We start from the raw sequence: 18,512 nt of genomic DNA, 5'->3' as shown, positions 1-18,512 counted from the left end.
TGTAGGAGGAAAGTTTCAATTAATCGTCTCTATGAGGGCAGCAGCAAGATTAGAGGACAGTAATGTTTATCAGGGTTAAAAGTAAAATAATGAGTCAAATAAAAATAAACTTCATCCATGAAAGAAATAATTGATAAGGTGGACTTCATTCAAATTAAAAACTTCTGCTCTGCAAAGGACAAATATATGTCAAGAGAACAAGACAGGCCACAGGTTGAGAAAAAATATTTGTAAAAGATATATCCGACAAAGGACTGTTATCCAAAATATACAAAGAACTCTTAAAATTCAACAGCAAGAAAATGAACAACTGATTTAAAAATAGGCAACAGCCCTTAACAGACACCTCACCAAAGAAGATACACAGATGGCTAATAATCATATGAAGAGATGCTCCATATCATATATCATCAGGGAAATGCCAATTAGAACAACAGTGAGATACCACCATCCACCTGTTAGAATGACCAAATTCCAGGACACTGACAAGGCCAAATTCTGGTGAAGATACGGGGCAACGGGAACTCTCATTCACCTCTGGTGGGAATGCAAAATGGTCCAGCCACTTTGGAAGACAGTTTGGTGGTTTCTTACAAAGCTAAACATACTCTTACCATATGATCCAACAACCTTGCTCCTTGGTTTACCCAAAGCGGATAAAAAAGTACGCCCACACAAAAACCTCCATGTGGATGTTGATAGAAGCTTTACCCATAAACTCATAATTGCAAAACTTGGAAGCAAACAAGATGGCCTTCAGTAGGTGAATGGATAAACAAATTGTGATCCATCTGGATAATGGAATATTATTCAGCCCTAAAAAAAGAAATGAGCTAAAAAAAGACATGGAGGAATCTTAAATACATATTACTAAGTGGAAGAAGCCAATCTGAAAAGTCTATGTACTGTATGATTCCAACTATACAACATTCTGGAAAAGGCAAAACTATAGTAAAAAGAGCAGTAGTTGTCAGGGGTTAAGGGAGAGTTAGGGATAAAAAGGGGAATTAAGCACATAGGATTTTTAGGGCAGTAAAACTACTGTGTATGATACTATCATGCTGGGTCCACATCATCATACATTTGTCAAAAGTGATAGTATGTGGGCTTCCCTGGTGTCGCAGTGGTTAAGAATCTGCCTGCCAATACAGGGGACACGGGTTCGAGCCCTGGTCCGGGAAGATCCCACATGCCGCGGAGCAACTAAGCCCGTGTGCCACAACTACTGAGCCTGCGCTCTAGAGCTCGCGAGCCACAACTACTGAGCCCACGTGCCTAGAGCTCGTTCTCCACAACAAGAGAAGCCACGACCATGAGAAACCCGCGCACTGCAATGAAGAGTAGCCCCCGCTCACCGCAACGAGAGAAAGTACGCACGCAGCAATGAAGACCCAAAGCAGCCAAAAATAAAATAAATTTCAAAAAAAAGTGATAGGACATACAACACTAAGAATGAAACTTAATATAAACTGTGGACTTTGGGTGGTGATGATGTATTGGTGCAGGTCCATATGTTGTAAGAAAGGTACCACCCTGGTGGAAATGTTGATGGAGGTTGTGCATGTGAGGGAGTGGGGGGTATATGGGAACTCTCTGTATTTACTGCTCAGTTTTACTGTGAACTGAAAACTTCTCTAAAAAATAAAGTTATTAATTAAAAAAGTAAATGACAATAAAAAGCCTCAAGATTTAACATTTCAGTTAAGAGATTTTAATCGCGATACAGGATGGGTTCCATTTTAGTGTTCTGCAAGAAACAAATTTAACAAGTCGATCTTTTTCTAATCCCTTACAGAAAACCCTGAGTAGAAATCCGAATTCAGTCGACAAGTCCGTGTAAGTTGAAACCCCGAATGGCAGGGCAGCTTAAGTGTTTTACACATGTGTCAAAAGATCAGCTGATTTAGTTAGAGCCTTGGTCCTCTGCCCAGCACAGCAATGACAGTGGCATTATCAGTGGAACCGGTTTGGGATCGTCTTTTCATTCCAGACATATGAATCACTCTAGGTATTGGAATAACAGCACCGTGGCTTCTCCCAAAGGAAAGGATTGCAGGATGCCTCAACACATAGACAATAAGATCGGAAATACTCAGTTGTACATACATGGAAAAAAGCGATCTTGTCTTGCAGTGTCTCTTTGAGAAGCCCAGGATAGACAGGAGAGAACATGTAAATGTCCTTTCACTTAGAAGATGAATGTGACAAAATGCACATTTCATGAAAGGTATATGTGTTACCTGTCCCAGAATGTGTTGGTTCTAGTCTGAAATGCATGCTGAGTTATCCCAACCATTTAAAATCTTTAGCATTGCAGATGGTCAGAAAATTGACTGCGACCCAAATGTAGCCTCTCTCTCTCTCTTAACTCTTCTGGCACAATGAGAACTGTAGGATCACAGATCATTTATAAATGCTTCAACTCCATCAAACTTATCACTCACTTTATTTAGACTATATCTCATTTTAAAATGTTTAGATGTTTCTTATTTAGAGTATACATTTTTCCATTCTCTTGGTTTAATTTATAGGTGAAAATTGAGCTAGACTTTTAACTTTTTTCAAACAATTGCTTTTCTCTCTGAAATATTCTCTCTTGGATAATTCTTATTATTTCCTTCAGCACAACACAGGCATCACTGTACCAGGTGGATTTCCAAAACTACTTCTGAGTGTAAACGTCGCTTACATTCTCTTCTGTCCAGTTTAACTAGCCAAGATTTTGTCTCTTGCCTCCTGGATGTGAGGAACTGGAGGGTTGGGAGCCAGTATGGTTATCAGCATAGAAGAGATGCTCTTAAATGTTTAATGAATAAATTAAAGTATGAATAAATGATGGGAGCAAGTTATTTCTTCAACAGAATTCAGATCATACAAGTTTAAAATTTTCATGTAGATCAGTTTCTTTAGATGTAGAGGAATTTATCTACCAGCTCAAGGGTTCTCAAGCTTAAGTAATATATCAAGCACTTTTTCTCACCAAGATTAGATTTAAAATATCTAGAAAGTTACAAAGTGGATATAACAAACACCAAAAGTCCTGCCACTTACAATTTTAACTTAACATTTTATTGTATTTTATTCTGGGTTTTTTCAAAATATCGATACAAGCAAAGGTCCCTTTCAACAGGTATATGGTGCCAATCACCGGCTTCCTGGCTTTCTGCTCCATATTCACCCTTTTTTGCCTGCTCTGCGAAAATAGGTGTGGGTCCTTTAAAGATTTTTCCTTTGCCAGAAACAATGCTAAATTTTGTCAGTAGAGGGCGCAGGAGGACAGGGTTCAGGTGTGTCCCTCAGCCCAGCAGACATCCCAGGTTAGCCTCCTTTGGAGCTGGTGGCTTGCCCAGGACCCCGCTTCCCCAGAGCTCACTGCTCGTCCACTGCTCTGCATGCAGTACCTGGCAGCCAGCAGCATCAGTGGCAGCAGCGTGCCGCCCTTTCCCCCGGCACCCTTGGGCGGTTTTGTAGCTCCGTCCTTCCCCATGAACACCTTTCCCTGGTATCCTCTAGGGCAGATTTCCAAGGAATATGGCCAGCACAACACCACGACAACTTCTCAGCAAGCCGCAGCCTGCCCTCTCAACAAGATGTGGATTTCAGCCCAACTGGTGGGGTAAGTGGAGAAAAGGGGGTTCCGTCTCAGCCCTAAGTACAGTGGCTGCTCCCTATTTTTGCTCTTTCTACATTCTTTCGTTCTCTTTTTAATAGCCAGTGCCTCATTATTCCAATCTCCTGTTACGGTTATTAGTTCTTTACATTCAACTTTCCCTCTTAAATTACGGTGTGGTTTCTTTCTCTTGACTGGACCCACGCAAAAATAGATACCAGCAAATGTCCGTTTCAGAAAGTATATTAAATGTATAGTTCTCTAATAAGGTGTGAAGTTAATGAATATGGCTGGCGTAGCTGCTTTTACACCTGGACGTATGGCACGGATTGATGTGTTATGTGCTTGTACTTCTTGTCCCGTAAGTGCCAGAGGGAATGATTCTGGTCATGTAGAGAAGTACTACCACCCTTGGGGACCTGTCATCCTGACTCCTCCGAGCTATAAGTCACTGTGACTAACGATTATGCCCATTGGAGTCTCAGGCAAAGAGAGGCAGAGGCTACTCAGACGCACCCCGAGGCCTTGAACTTGTCACTCCCCTATGCGATTGCTCCCAGCGGCACTCCCGCTTTTGAAAAGCAGCTGCTGGGTTCCTAGGCTCTCATGAAGGCCAGGTGACCCTCCTGCTGGATATTCCCATCTGAGGTGGGTAAACTTGAACTCAATGACTAGAAGGTGCGCAGAACCCAACAAGCCCTGCTTGCGAAGGTTTCAGCCCACCTGAGCCAGCAGCGTCACAGCTGAAAAAGTGGCCGCTAGCTCTCTGAGGGAAATTTTATCCCCCACCTCTTCCATGAAGCCAAACTGCTGGCTCTAGGGGACCCTCAACTCGCAAAGGGGCACAGCTGGGGAATTAATAACAGACATGTATTCTTTCAATTAATTTAACCAATTGAATATATGGAAGAGAGAAGAAGAGAGAGGGAGAGAGAGAGAGAGAGCGACCCAGCTCATTGGACATCACTGGAAGTACCAGGGGGCCAATTTCATTTGTTTTTTTTTTTTTGAAGTATAGTCGATGTACAACGTTGTGTTAGTTTCTGCTGTACAGCAAAGTGATTCAGTTATACATGTGTATATATATATACTTGTTCATATTCTTTTCCATTATGGTTTATCACAGGATCTTGAATACAGTTCCCTGTGCTGTACAGCAGGACCTTGTTGTTTATCCATTCTATATATAATAGTTTGCATCTGCTAACCCCAAACTCCCACCCCATCCCTGTCCCCAGCCTTGGCAACCACTAGTCTGTTCCTTACATCTGTGAGTCTGTTTCATAGGTAAGTGCATTTGTGTCATACTTTAGATTCCACGTATAAGTGATATCGTATGGTATTTGCTTTTCTCTGTCTGACTTACTTCACTTAGCATGATAATCTCTAGGTTCATCCATGTTGCTGCAGATGGCATTATTTCATTCTTTTTTTATGGCTGAGTACTATTCCATTGTGCATATGTACCACATCTTCTTTATCCATTCCCCTGTCAATGGCTATTTAGGTTGCTTCCAGGTCTTGGCTATTGTGAATAGTGCTGCTATGATCATAAAGGTGCATGTAGCTTTTTGAATTGTAGTTTTGTCTGAGGACACCAATTTCTTTCTTTTTTTTTTAACATCTTTATTGGAGTGTAATTGCTTTACAATGGTGTGTCAGTTTCTGCTTTATAACAAAGTGAATCAGCTATACATATACATATATCCCCATATCTCCTCCCTCTTGCATCTCCCTCCCACCCTCCCTATCCCACCCCTCTAGGTGGTCACAAAGCATTGAGCTGATCTCCCTGGGCTATGCGGCTCCTTCCCACTTGAGGACACCAATTTCTTACTCTGAAAATTTTGGCAATTAGAAGGAAAGAGTTATCTTGCCTTTCAGGATAATCAAATAGCCCTAACTGAAGAGTGACAGTTCTTATTTACAGAGGAATTCCAGCTAATACATATGAAATAAATGATAGGAAAGTATCACTTAGCCACCCTAATGAAATAATTGAATCAGGCAATAGTCATCAAAGGATAATATCACTTGACCAATGATCGGTGGGGAGCTATGATGGAGAGATCAGGCTGTCACCACCCAAACCCTTTGATCAGTCTTAGCATGACTAAAAATAGAAACCAGACATTAGGTGCCTCCAGATGTAATGCAATATGAAGAGCACAGCACCAGCTGTAACATATTCTTGCCAAAAAAAAAAAAGTTAAACCTGAATCTAATCAAGTCTCTAGGGCGAACTAGAAGACATACAGGGGATAGAAAAGAAGTTAAATAAAATCACAGAGATATGAAAAAGTAAATCAGAATGTGGGACATTCTATGGGACAACTGGTCTGGCTTATTGAACAAGCCAATGGTGGAGGAAGGGGGAGGACTCAGGTTGATGAAAAGAGCCTTAAAAAGCACAACCACCAAATGTAATGAGTGGACCCTGATTCCAACCTATTTTGAATAAACAATGTGTACAAATATTTTGAGATAATCAGGAGAACTCGATCATAAAATGGTTCTGAAGAATTACTGTTAATTTTATTACACGTGATAATAACATTGTGATTAAAGAAGAAAATGTTTTTATATTTTAGGGACTAAAATATGCTGGAGGGAAATGACATGTCTAGGATTCTCTTGAAAATACTTTAGCAAAGAAAAAGAAAGCAGACATGCATAGTTGAAATAAATGTGGGAAAATCTTGTTAACCGTTGAATCTGGGGAAATGGTATATAGGCATTCATGGCGCTGTTCTCTGAAATTTGGGGCATGTTTTATAATAAAATCATTTAAAGTCTTTTAGACAATAGGTGAAGTAATACAACAAAGTAGAAATTAGAAGCCATTAAAATGAGCAGAAAAGGAACAAAGTATCAAAAGTTCAGGGGTCATGTAAAAAAATATTCACCAGAAAAATTGTAGCCTTACATGTATTTATTATTTTTTTTAAGAGTGACAAAAATAAAAAAGAATTTAAAGCTTAGGAAAAGGTACACTTCTGCCCATGGTTGAGATGGGACTGGATTTACCCACCTGCCTGAAACAACAAAAAACTAGGCAACATGTAGAAAACAGTGGTTGCCAACATACTGAACATCAGGCAACAAAAGAAAGTGATCCCAGAGAAACAGAAAACACGAGAGGTGAGCCCTGTGATTAACCCATTTTCTTGCATCAAGTTTCCAGGCCATAGAGAAGTGGGCGTGAACCCAGGACTGTGTTCCAGAACTATGGCTCCATAGTTTAGTAAAAAGTTAAACAAAGGTCTGACATAAAACCCAGCCATTCACTTAGGTGTTTACATAAATGAAATGAGGGAGTACATCTATACAAAGATGTGTACATGGACGCTCCTAGCAATTTTATTCGCAGTAGCCAAAAGCTAGACATTATTGTTTAACAATAGGTGAATTGATACATTATGGTATATTCATACAACGAAACGAAGTACTACTTAGCAGTAAGAAGGAATGAGCAATTGATATATGCAACATCATGGATGAATCTCAAAATAATTATGTTATTTATATAAAATTCTACAAAATGCAAACTAATTATCGTGTCAGAAAGCAGACCAGTGGTTTCCTGCAGAATGAGGGTGGAGCGGGTGAAGAAAGGCAGGATGGAGACATTTTTTTAAAAAGCACAAGGAAATTTTGGGGAGTGATGTATATGTTTATTATTTTGTTTGTGGTGGTGGTTTCACGGGTGTCAAATGTGTTGAACTTAGAAAATTGTACATTTGAAGAATATGTAGTTTACTGTGTTCAACTCTATCTTGATAAAGCTATTTAAACAATAACAATGAAATACCATTTAATATTCATTAGATGGAAAAATTTTTTAAAGATTGACAGTATCTAATCATTATGAGGTTGTAGAAGAAAGAACATGATCATATATTATGGCATATGAGTAGGGAATGGCATCGTGGAGGGTAATTGGTCAGAATTCTTCGAGATTTCACAGGTGTATTTACAAAGTGCTGTGAATGTAGGGAGCTCTCTGGGGAGATGGTGACCCAAACGCTTCTGTGCCCCCTTCCTCGCCCAACTACTGCTTTTTTTTTGCGGTACGTGGGCCTCTCACCGTTGTGGCCTCTCCCGTTGCGGAGCACAGGCTCCGGACGCGCAGGCTCAGCGGCCATGGCTCACGGGCCCAGCCGCTCCGCGGCACGCAGGATCCTCCTGGGCCGGGGCACGAACCCGTGTCGCCTGCATCAGCAGGCGGACTCTCAACCACTGCGCCACCAGGGAAGCCGGCCCATCTACTTCTTTTGAGCAAAATAACTGCTGGGCTTCCAGACTTCCATATTTTGCCTGGGGATCTGCCAGGATTCAGGTGCAGAGGACCTTGCTAGCTTCCTCCTCACTCTCTGCTGGGCTCACCTGCTACAAAGCAGAACAGCTTCTGAGCTAAAATATAAGAAACTTAACCGAAGAAAAAGATTTGGAGCAGTGTTGAATGTCTCATTTGTCATTACTCGAGGCTGGGAGACAGTTAGATGGTATTTACAAACTGCTGCTAGAAAAGGCTGTAATCCAAGATTCCCACATCCAGCTGAAGAACCATACATCCAGGTAGCAACAGAAACACCTACGTGGACATACGTGGTTTCAAAGATTGAAATGCCGATATTTCATGTGATGAATATACTAGAGAAATCTGGTTACAATAAACAACAAGTAAATTAGAAAATCAACTTCAAGATGAAGTGGAGAGGAAATAGTTTTGAGCGATGACTCTAGTGATATATAGTTAAATCCAAATGGTTGATGGTAGATCGGGTTTCTAGAATTCTGTATAAATGTTAAGTAAGGAATCTTGCAAGAGAAAAGGTGTTCTGCAAAGGAAACTCTGTCAGTAGGCTGGGAGTACAATATCCAGTTCTCTTACCTAAACCTGGTACCCACAGGAAGCAAAACTGTCTAAAGAGCTTATCTGAGAAGAGGAAAATAAGGGGAGCTAAAAGTAAGACAGCATGAAAGGAATGACCCTCTCGCCTTCAGCAAGAGGGTCCCCTGCTCTGCACCCCTGCCTTGGTGGGCTCAGCTTTCTTCCGTACAGAGCCCACCTTCCCGGGAAGGAGTGTGCTGAGTGTGTGACAGGGGAGGTGTCCACCTACCTTCTTTGGGACCGTGCTGTGTGTTCCTAGGATTCCACCCCATCCCAATCCAAAGGCCCTGAGCCAACTCTCAGGGTCTGAATGTGTTCTTTTCCAAGTCTCTTCTCCAGAGAATGAACACACACGGTAGGACCCAGCAGGGGGCAAGGGACAGCTCTGTGTGTGTGTGTGTGTGTGTGTGTGTGTGTGTGCATGTGTGTGTGTTGGGGAAGGTTGATGGAACTTGCATGCGTGTGCTGCTGTGTTCACACCTGCAAACGTGATGTCCTTCCTTGGGAGAACGGGCCAAGTTGGAAAGGAAGCGGGGAGGGCTGTGGGCCAGAGTCCTGAGACAAGATTACCCCTCCTGCACTGTCACTTTCCCGTGCAGATCTCCAAGAGGTCCGAGGATTCTAAATTTGAGCCCAGGCTCCCAGTGCGTTAGAAGATTTAGTTGTCACCTTGAAGGATGGATAGAACACGTTTTATATAATGGCTTGTTAGTTTATTGATAACTTTTGCGTATTTAGACAAATAGTATGTGGGTCTCCCTTTGCATTCTTGCCCTGGGCCCTGTAAATGTCAGGGCATCCTTGTATGTGCAAATGATGAGCCATGAATTCAGAGAAGGAAGAGATGAGGACGGGCTGGTGGGAGCCATCAAGAAAGGCTTTATGAGAATTCACTGCTGATCGCGGTATTTTAGGCTAGGAGACAGCTGAGATCATCCCAGCTAAAAAGTCAGGTATCTTTTATTTAGGCTCACATAGGGGAAACCATTAACCTAGCACAGCGCTCTTATTTTACAATAGAAAACCCAGGGAGGTTGGGCAGATAGTAACAGAGCTGGACCTGACCCCATGGTCTCCTGGCAGGAAATTCTGTGCCTCTCCGCTTTCCTGTTTGCTTCAGCTGGCCAGTTGGGGAAGAGTAGCAGCTTTGGAAAAACGGGAGTGCGGAGAAGTTCAAGGAGGGCCAGAGAGGAGACCAAAGCTTCCGAAAGGGGGACCAAAGAGTGCCTCCCCTCTGTGTCTGGAAACACAGCCTAAAGCAGCTGCCTTTGAAATCTCATACCCAATCTTAAAGGAAATGTGAATGGTGTATCCTGCTCTCTAATGAGGCTTTGCAATTAGACTGGGGGTAGAACTCAGATGTTGCCCCTTAACTGGTGACTTTGGCCAAGTTATCGAAACTTTGAACCTCAGTTTCCACATCTGTAAAATGGGAGTAATAATGCCAGGGTCCACGTGAAAAGTCAATGTTCTGATGTATATCAAGCGTGCCTGGTGCTTGATCTGTGTTGGCTGATGAGCTCTCCCCAGCATCGGGGGGAACAGAACTTCCCTAAAGAAATGGTCACTCACGGTCTGGTCACATGGCTCTGCAGTGTGCATCAGGATGGTATTATTCACTGTTTAGAATCTATATTGAAATGTATTTACTCCTTTTGGAAAATGACGTGGCAGTAACAGCTGAGTTTTGAAGAACTGATGACATGTTAGCTTAGAATGAACACAGAGCAATGCTGAGTCCTGAAAATTTACCGTGCAGCAGCTCACAATCAGTTGAGATTCTTGGATGAAGGGCGAGCTTTCCTCTCCAGAGTTCCAGTCTATTTTTGTCAGCAAGGAGAGGTGTTATGGCTTATTTTGTAATAATTCTTGTAATCCTACGATGATATGCATGTTCTAAATCTACTAATGAGTTGGCTGAGATGTAGTACTATGCCTTGCTGGATATTTAGGGGGAATGTCTATCTGAGTTGCTGGGAAAGCCATGGAATTGTTTATATGTTGTCCAGAGGAATCAGGAATAGATCTTTGACAGTTGTTTTTTTTTTTTTAAACTAGCAACCATCTTAAATATGAAATTTATATGTCTTAAAATGAAATTAGTAAAAATATAGGAATTTGGTAGTATGTTCTCCCTGCAGGGAACTATGAATTTTAGAAGAAATGGAATGTTAAGTTGTATCAAGGTATCACTGTTGCTGCAAGTAATAGAATTGCTTCCCCCCATCTCCCTCTCCCTCTGGATTTTTTTTTTGATCCATTTCATGCATTTCATCTACACCCCACCTCATACCTCAGACAACCACCCATCTGTCCTCTACATCCATGAGTTTGGGTTTTTTGTTTTTTTGCTTGTTTTTAGATTCCACATATAAGATCATATGATCTTATCTTTTTCTGTCTGACTTCTTTCACTTATTATAATGCCCTCAAGGTCCATCCATGTTGTCACAAATGGCAAGATTTCATTCTTTCTTTTAATGGCTGAAAAAAAAATATATCAATCACATCCTTTTTACCCATTTATCCACCAATGGACATTGAGGTTGTTTCTGTCTTGGCTATTGTCGATAATACTGCAACGAACATAGGGCTGCATACATATTTTTGAATTAGTGTTTTCATTTTCTTTGGATAAGTACCCAGAAGTGGAATTATTGGACCATATGGTGGCTCTATTTTTAAGTTTTTGAGGGACATCCATACTGTCTTTCATAGTGGCTGCACCAGTTTACATTCCCACCAATAATGCACAAGGGTTGCCTTTTCTCTGAATCCTTGCCAAAACTTATTTCTTGTCTTTTTAAAAATTGAAGTATCGTTGACTTACAATATTGTACTAGTTTCAGGTGTACAGCAAAGTGATTCCGTTAGATTTTTGGCTATTGAGTTATATGAGTTTTTTATACATTTTGGATATGAATCCCTTACCAGATATGTGATTTGCAAATATTTTCTCCCATTAAGTAGGTTTGCCTTTTTTGTTGATGGTTTCCCTTTCTGTGCAGAAACTTTTTTTTTTTTTTTTTTGCGGTACGCGGGCCTCTCACTGCTGTGGCCTCTCCCGTTGCGGAGCACAGGCTCCGGACGCGCAGGCTCAGCGGCCATGGCTCATGGGCCCAGCCACTCCGCGGCATGTGGGATCTTCCTGGACCAGGGCACGAACCCGCGTCCCCTGCATCGGCAGGCGGACTCCCAACCACTACGCCACCAGGGAAGCCCGTGTGCAGAAACTTTTTGATGCAGTCCTCCCCCTTCTCCTCCTCCTCTTTCTTCTTCTTCTTCTTCCTGTTTCCCTCTTGTTTTGCTTTTGGTGTCAAATCCAAAATATCATCAAGATTGATGTCAAGGAGATTACCATCTGTGTTTTCTTCTAGGAGTTTTATGGTTTCAGGTCTTACATTCAAGTTTTTAATAAATGTTGAGTTATTTTTAGTGTATGGTATAAGATAGTGCTCCAGTTTCATTCTTTTGCATGTGGCAGTCCAGTTTTCTCAACAGCATTTATTGAAGAAACTGCCTTCTCCCCTTTGTTTATTCTTGCCTCCTTTGTTGTAGATTAATTGACCACATATGCATGGATTTAGTTCTGGGCTCTCTATTCTGCTCCATTGATCTATGTGTCTGTTTTTATGCCAATACCATATGTTTAGATTACTATGGCTTTGAAGTATAGTTTGAAATCAGGGAGCTTGATGCCTCCAGCTTTGTTCTTCTTTCTGAAGAGTGCTTTGGCTATTTGGGGTCTTTTGTGGTTTCCTACAAATGTTAGGATTGTTTTTCCAGTTCTGTGAAAAATGCCATTGGAAGTTTGACAGGGATTGATTGCATTGACTCTGTAGATTGATTTGGGTAGTATGAACATTTTAACCATATTAATTATTCCAAGCCATGAGCATGGATATCTTTTCATCTATTTGTGTCTTGTTCAATTTCTTCCATTAATGTCCTATAGTTTTCAGTGAACATATCTTTCATGTCCTTGGTTAAATTCACTTCTAGGTATTTTATTCTTTTTGATGCAATTGTAAATGGAATTGTTTTCTAAATTTATCTTTCTGATAGTTCATTATTAGTGTACAGAAACACAACAGATTTTTGTATATTGATTTTGTATCCTGTAACTTGACTGAAATCACTGTAGGACCGTCTTGCTCTCCGTGGCACAGTACTTGGCAATGACTATTTCTAAAAAATCCTACTAGTTGCTGTTATTGAATGATAGTACAAGGGACAATAATCTGGACACTAGAAGTGCATATCATTCAAGACAACACCTGGATGTTATCAGAGTAGCACCAGTATAGAATATTTTAGTGAAATAATGGAAGCCTTTTAGAATGTGTGCTGGTAGATATTCTCATTTTACCACTCTTGTCATTCAATTAATTCAACAAATATTTGGGAAAAGAGAATTCTGAGAAGGGGAATAACTAGAGCAAGGACCCTAAGTGGAGGCGTACCTAGTATATTCAAGGGACAGAAAGGACGCCTGTGTGGCTAGAATGTAGTCAACGAAAGAGAAATGTAAGATGAGCTTGGAAGGTTAGTAAAGAGCCAGATCACATAACGCCTTGGAGGCTGTCGTATGGACTTTGATTGTTTTCTTTGAGTAAAACGGGGCTTCACTGGAAGGTATTGAATAGCAGAGAGTGCTTTCAATCTTTCTTTGTTTTTCTTTTTTTTTTTTAACAACTTTTTCCCTATGTAATGTTTTTTTTTTAATTTTTATTTATTTTTGGCTGCGTCAGGTCTTAGCTGCGGCACACAGGATCTTTCATTGTGGTGCGTGGGCTTCTCTCTAGTTGTGGCATGTGGGCTCTGTAGCTGCAGCCCGTGGGCTCTATAGTTGTGGTGTATGGGCTCAGTAGTTGATCTGGTGTATGGGCTCCAGAGGTAGTTGATCTTTCATTGCGGCACATGGGCTCTTCGTTGGGGTATGCGGGCTTCTCTCTAGTTGTGGCACACCATCTCCAGAGTGTGTGGGCTTAGTTGCCCTGTGGTGTGTGGGATCTTAATTCCCCAACCAGGGATCGAACCCACGTCCCCTGTAATTGGAAGGCAGATTCTTAACCACTGGACCACCAGGGAAGTCCCTTCTTTGTTTTTATTTTCAAAAATTTTATGGTGATGTATCTTGGTATGAATTTCTTTGGGTTTATCCTGTTTGGGAGTTTCTCACTGATTCTTTTGTCATTTCCATTTTCTGCTACTGAGCACATTCAATGAGCCTTTTATTTCATTTTCCAGCTTGAAAAATTTCAATTGATTCTTCCTTTTACCCTGTATTTTTTTTCTGTGTCTTTATTTTTTTTTTTCATTTGTTTCACGAGTGTTCATAATTGCTCATTGGAGCATTTTTATGATGACTGCTTTAAAATCTTTCACAGATTCTTGTCTTTTCTCACTGAGGTGAGATGAGATGTTCCTGGTTCTTGGTGTGATGAGTAATATTTGAAGATATTCTGGACTTTTTTCTAGTTCCACTTTAAATCTTCTAACTGGCCAGCTAGTTACCTTATTTGGTGGAAGTCTGGGCACCACCCTCAGGCTCTGTGGACACTTTAACCCTGGGCTGGTAGGATGGGGGTCCTGTGTCAGCTCATAGACAGGGAACAGTCCACACCGGCACTGTTCCCAGGGGAGAGAGGAAAGGGTGTGATTTATTCGTGGTATTTGGAATAGAGCAGGTATTGTGAAAAGGGTTCTGTACTGCTCAGCTTCCCATTCCCTGGTTCTTTGGGTACAGAGATCAGTCTTTTCTTGGGGCTTTTATTTCGCCTGCTCCGTTTGTTAGCGTTTCTGGGCGGTCCCAAACCTATGCCCTGTGGCCACGTGGAATTGGTTTAAATTGTGGGGGGAACACAGCGACATCTGTTGGACACAGCGTGAACTACTAGCTCAAGGGACTTCACAATCATTCAATGGTGCTATATTCCTTTCCATTATGTAAATTCTTTGTGAAGCTGAGGCTTTTAGCTGTTGCGAAAAGAAAAGCAAGTACTGCACAAAAATCAACGTGAAGTGTCCAATCTGATTCCCAAAGTTTGAAACGTTGTGCAGGGCCCAACAGGTATACACATCCAACTAGTAAGTGTGGTTATTTAAGAATGAAATAAAAATATTTTTTTCTTTTGATTTATATTGCTTTTTTTTTCAAGCAACTCCTAAGTGGTTAAGATATAAATCATAATTAAGTTGTTTGGACCTATGCTACTTAATATGCAGAATTGTTGGCTTATTTATTTTGCCCTAGGAGTGTAATGAAAAAAACCAGAGGCACTGAAAGCCCTGAGAAAGTTTGGTAACCTCTGACTCAAGGATGAATTCCTGCTGCTTTCTCTATTTCTTCCAAGTAATGTGTCAGGCCTTGCAGGGGTGTAGTTGTGTGCAGTAGAACTAGGAAATTCTCAGACCTAAGTGTACATCTTGCTTATGACAAACACTGTCTCTGTCCTCCCAAGTTCCCTCATTACCTCAAAACACAAGCCTAAATCTCTCTCCCCAGTTTTAACGGCTCATGGCTACACCATCACCGTCTATTGTAACTTGGGTCTTTAAAGCCAAGAGGAAACACATGCCTTGGTTCCTCCAGAGTCTTGTGTGTCTAAAAGAAGGCAGGCCATGTGGGTCACCAGAAGATTTGGCTTGCGGGTTCATCATTTTGCCAATACCCATTCCAAATGGGTAATTCTTGACAGATGGCTTAGGACAAATAATTTTGGCCTCAGAACTGCTTTTGTTTTCTCCAGCAAAGATACCAGGAAGATATGCATGTGTGTTGGGGAAATTAGATGCCCCAGGCTGTGTTTGTGTACGTATGCATGTGTCTAATCCTGTCCTGTCGCAGCGCTTTGCAAAGGCTGTCTCTTCTCGACCTGCTAACTGTGAGCTTCCCAAGTTGAGATTGTGCTTTGTTAGGTCCGGCACCCAGGACAAGGCCTGGCACATGGCAGACACTGAATAAATGTTTGTTGCTAGAATATGGAAATTAATTAATTAATGTAATCTGATTTGCATAAGCAGATGTACCATAAAGGCTAAAGAAGCTTGAGCTTCAGGGCCCCAAAGATTTGTGAGAGTGAGACGTTTTAACTCCAATTAGTTAAAAGTATTCTTGCTTTCCACTTTGATTTACACTTTGTCACATCTGACTTCGTGTTTGGGGGTTTAGGCTCAGGGGAAGTTGAGTCAGGATGCATTTAGTTTGGGTTTAGTGGGCTACATGTTTATGTGATTGACATTCACTTTTGTCTATAACTAATGCTGGCCATCCTGGTATAGAGATAAGTTCTAGGAATCCTTCTGCTCACTGGGAAGGACACATCCCAGGTTGGGACTTGAGGGTGCAAGGCTATATAGCTTCCTACAGTGCCCAGAGCAAGAGGAATATGTGTCATAGAGGAGAAACAAGACTTGGAAGATTTGGATAGGAAACTGGAAAAGTCTTCCATGCATCAGGTGTGTAAAATTATAAGCTATAAATCATTCTCTACAACACCTAGTCAAAAAGGACATTCTTTTCCAAAAGGAAGAGAATCAAAAGAGCAGATGCATTCACTATACTTTCTTTTTTAATGAGGATTCCATGATACAGGGTTTATGATATTTGTTTCTGGAGTACACACCTATACTAGTACCACACACAGCAAGGACATCTGTGGGCAAAGTAACACATTTATGCACCTCAGCTTGTCAGCTTGCATCTTACAGTACTTTCTGCATCCTGTTCGGATGAAGTCTGGTGGTTCCAGATGAAACGGTGTGCTAAATGGTCACTGAGTCAGCAAAGGTGCTTGAACTTTCTAAATTGTTAATAGTAAACAACAAGTGTTGATCAAGCCCCAGAAGACTGGTTTACTTTTGATCTCTATAGGAAAAATTGTATCACAAAATTGTTGTTTTATGAAGAGGTGATCAGAGAGCATGCAGCCAGAAAAAAAAGTAGGAAAAAAGTGTACTAAGCAGTTAATAACAAGTATAAAAAGCAGTTATTGTTTTTGGACTCAGGATGGTTTTAGTTTGATCAGCTTTATACAATTTGAAATGTGTATTGATTTCTCACTCTAAATAAATATTCCCTTTCATATCTAATTTGGTATTCAAAATTTTGTAATACTTTTCAAATAGATGGACAAATAGACATTTGATGTCTCAGTGCAAGTTCTTCACCATACAAGAACTAGTCACTTAATCCCTCCCTACCATTTATGGTAAAAAATTTTGCTATTTCAGCTGTAACAGCTCTAAATAACATGATATATAACAGCCCTATAGAACATGTAACTATAGAACATCTCTATACAGCAGATAAATATATAATAGCCCTACAGCTGTGACAGCTCTAATTTGCATTGCCAGAAGTGACAGGCAGTCTTCTGAAACACTACATTTTACTCTCAATGGTGCACACTGTGTAATCTATTTAAAGACCTTTTAAGGAACAAGTAGGAATTCAAAGTTAAATAATTTCAATCTGAAATGGGGACACTATCAGCAAACTGCAGGTTGTGGGAAACTCTACAGAACAAACAACCTGGTTTCTTCAATTTGAAGGAAAAAAAAAAGCAATGGAATGGGAACTATTAGAAAATGACATTCATGAGATAGTTGGAAATCATCTGACTGAATATTTGATATTCCATAATTATTGTTACTTCTTAGATATGAGATGGTTGTTAAAAAGTTATCTTGTAGAGATATGTAAAATATTTTTAGATAAAATTATATACCTGTAATTTTCTTCAAAATACTAATGGAGAAGTGGATGAGGCAGGTATGACTATAGGTTAAAGTTTAAGGGCTGAGTGAGGGGCACATAGAGGTACATTATACTACTGTCTTTTTTGTGTGTGTATCCTCAAAATTCTCTATAATAAAAAGTAATAAAATACTCGGTTTGATCGTCAAACCCAACAGACATGACTCAGATGCCAAGACCATCATATGGATGACAGAATCTACTGCGTGGTTGTAGTGCATGTCTTAGGGAGTTAAAGTCTTGATAAATGTCAAGAAGTGAAATAATTTCACTGTTTCTATTATTAAAATTAAAAGTTGTGTGTAAGTTGTACACAATTAGATACTTTCCTTGGTAAAAAAAAATTGGAAATTTTTATAGTTTTGTATTTTATTAAGCATGCCCAAATATTCCACACATAGGAAATATGTGTTTTAAAGAGATCAAGTAGCATTTATAATAGAGGAAGCATTGTTATCCTAGCATGAATATAATGGTGATATGAAAAATATAATAATAAAATGATTAACATTATGGAATTATTATGAGGCAAAAAAATATTTTTTTTTTCCAAATGAGACCAATATTTTATTTACATACAAGAAATAAGCCAGTACAAAATACATTCAAAAAAATTCACTTGGCGCTAAAAATCCCACCACCCCACCCCCAATCTCACACATCTGGGTTCTTCTCCTGGCAGCCCCTGGGTCAACTCAGCTTTTCTGGGCCTCCTGCAAGAGCCTGGGGGCAGGGGGTGGGGTCAGCAGCCCTGAGGGCAAAGGTGAGGGTGCACTGCTGGCAGTGCCCCGGATCACACTCCATCTCTCAGTCATCTCTGTCTACAGGTGGACCTGCTCCATCCCCCACCAGGGCCCTCACAACCCAGGGCAGGTGGTAATAGGAGGGCAGGTAGTTCAGGTGCACTGAGAGGTGTCTCCCTTCACCTGGCAGTGCTGTGGCGCAGCTCCCTGCCACCACCGCCTCCCCCAGAGGATGCAGTGGCAGGTGCTCTGTGCTGAGGTCCCCAAGCGCGTTGATGCCCTAGCCATGGCAGGTGGTGAGCAGGTATGGGTCACAGAGCTGCTGTGGGTTCCACTTGTGGTTGGGGACAAGGACAAAGCTGTCAGAGGAACCTGGGTTCTCAAAACCAGTACTTATCCCTGTATCTTGTGACATTTGACAATGTTGAACCCTCGCTGCTACTTGAAACTGTCTCCCTTCAGTATCTATGTCCTCCTACCTTTCTGGGTACTCTCAATCTCATG

Source organism: Neophocaena asiaeorientalis, unplaced genomic scaffold (assembly GCF_003031525.2).
Source record: "Neophocaena asiaeorientalis asiaeorientalis breed wild unplaced genomic scaffold, Neophocaena_asiaeorientalis_V1.1 scaffold684, whole genome shotgun sequence".
Lineage (NCBI taxonomy): Eukaryota > Metazoa > Chordata > Mammalia > Artiodactyla > Phocoenidae > Neophocaena > Neophocaena asiaeorientalis.
Note: the sequence above shows the minus strand (reverse complement) of the source record.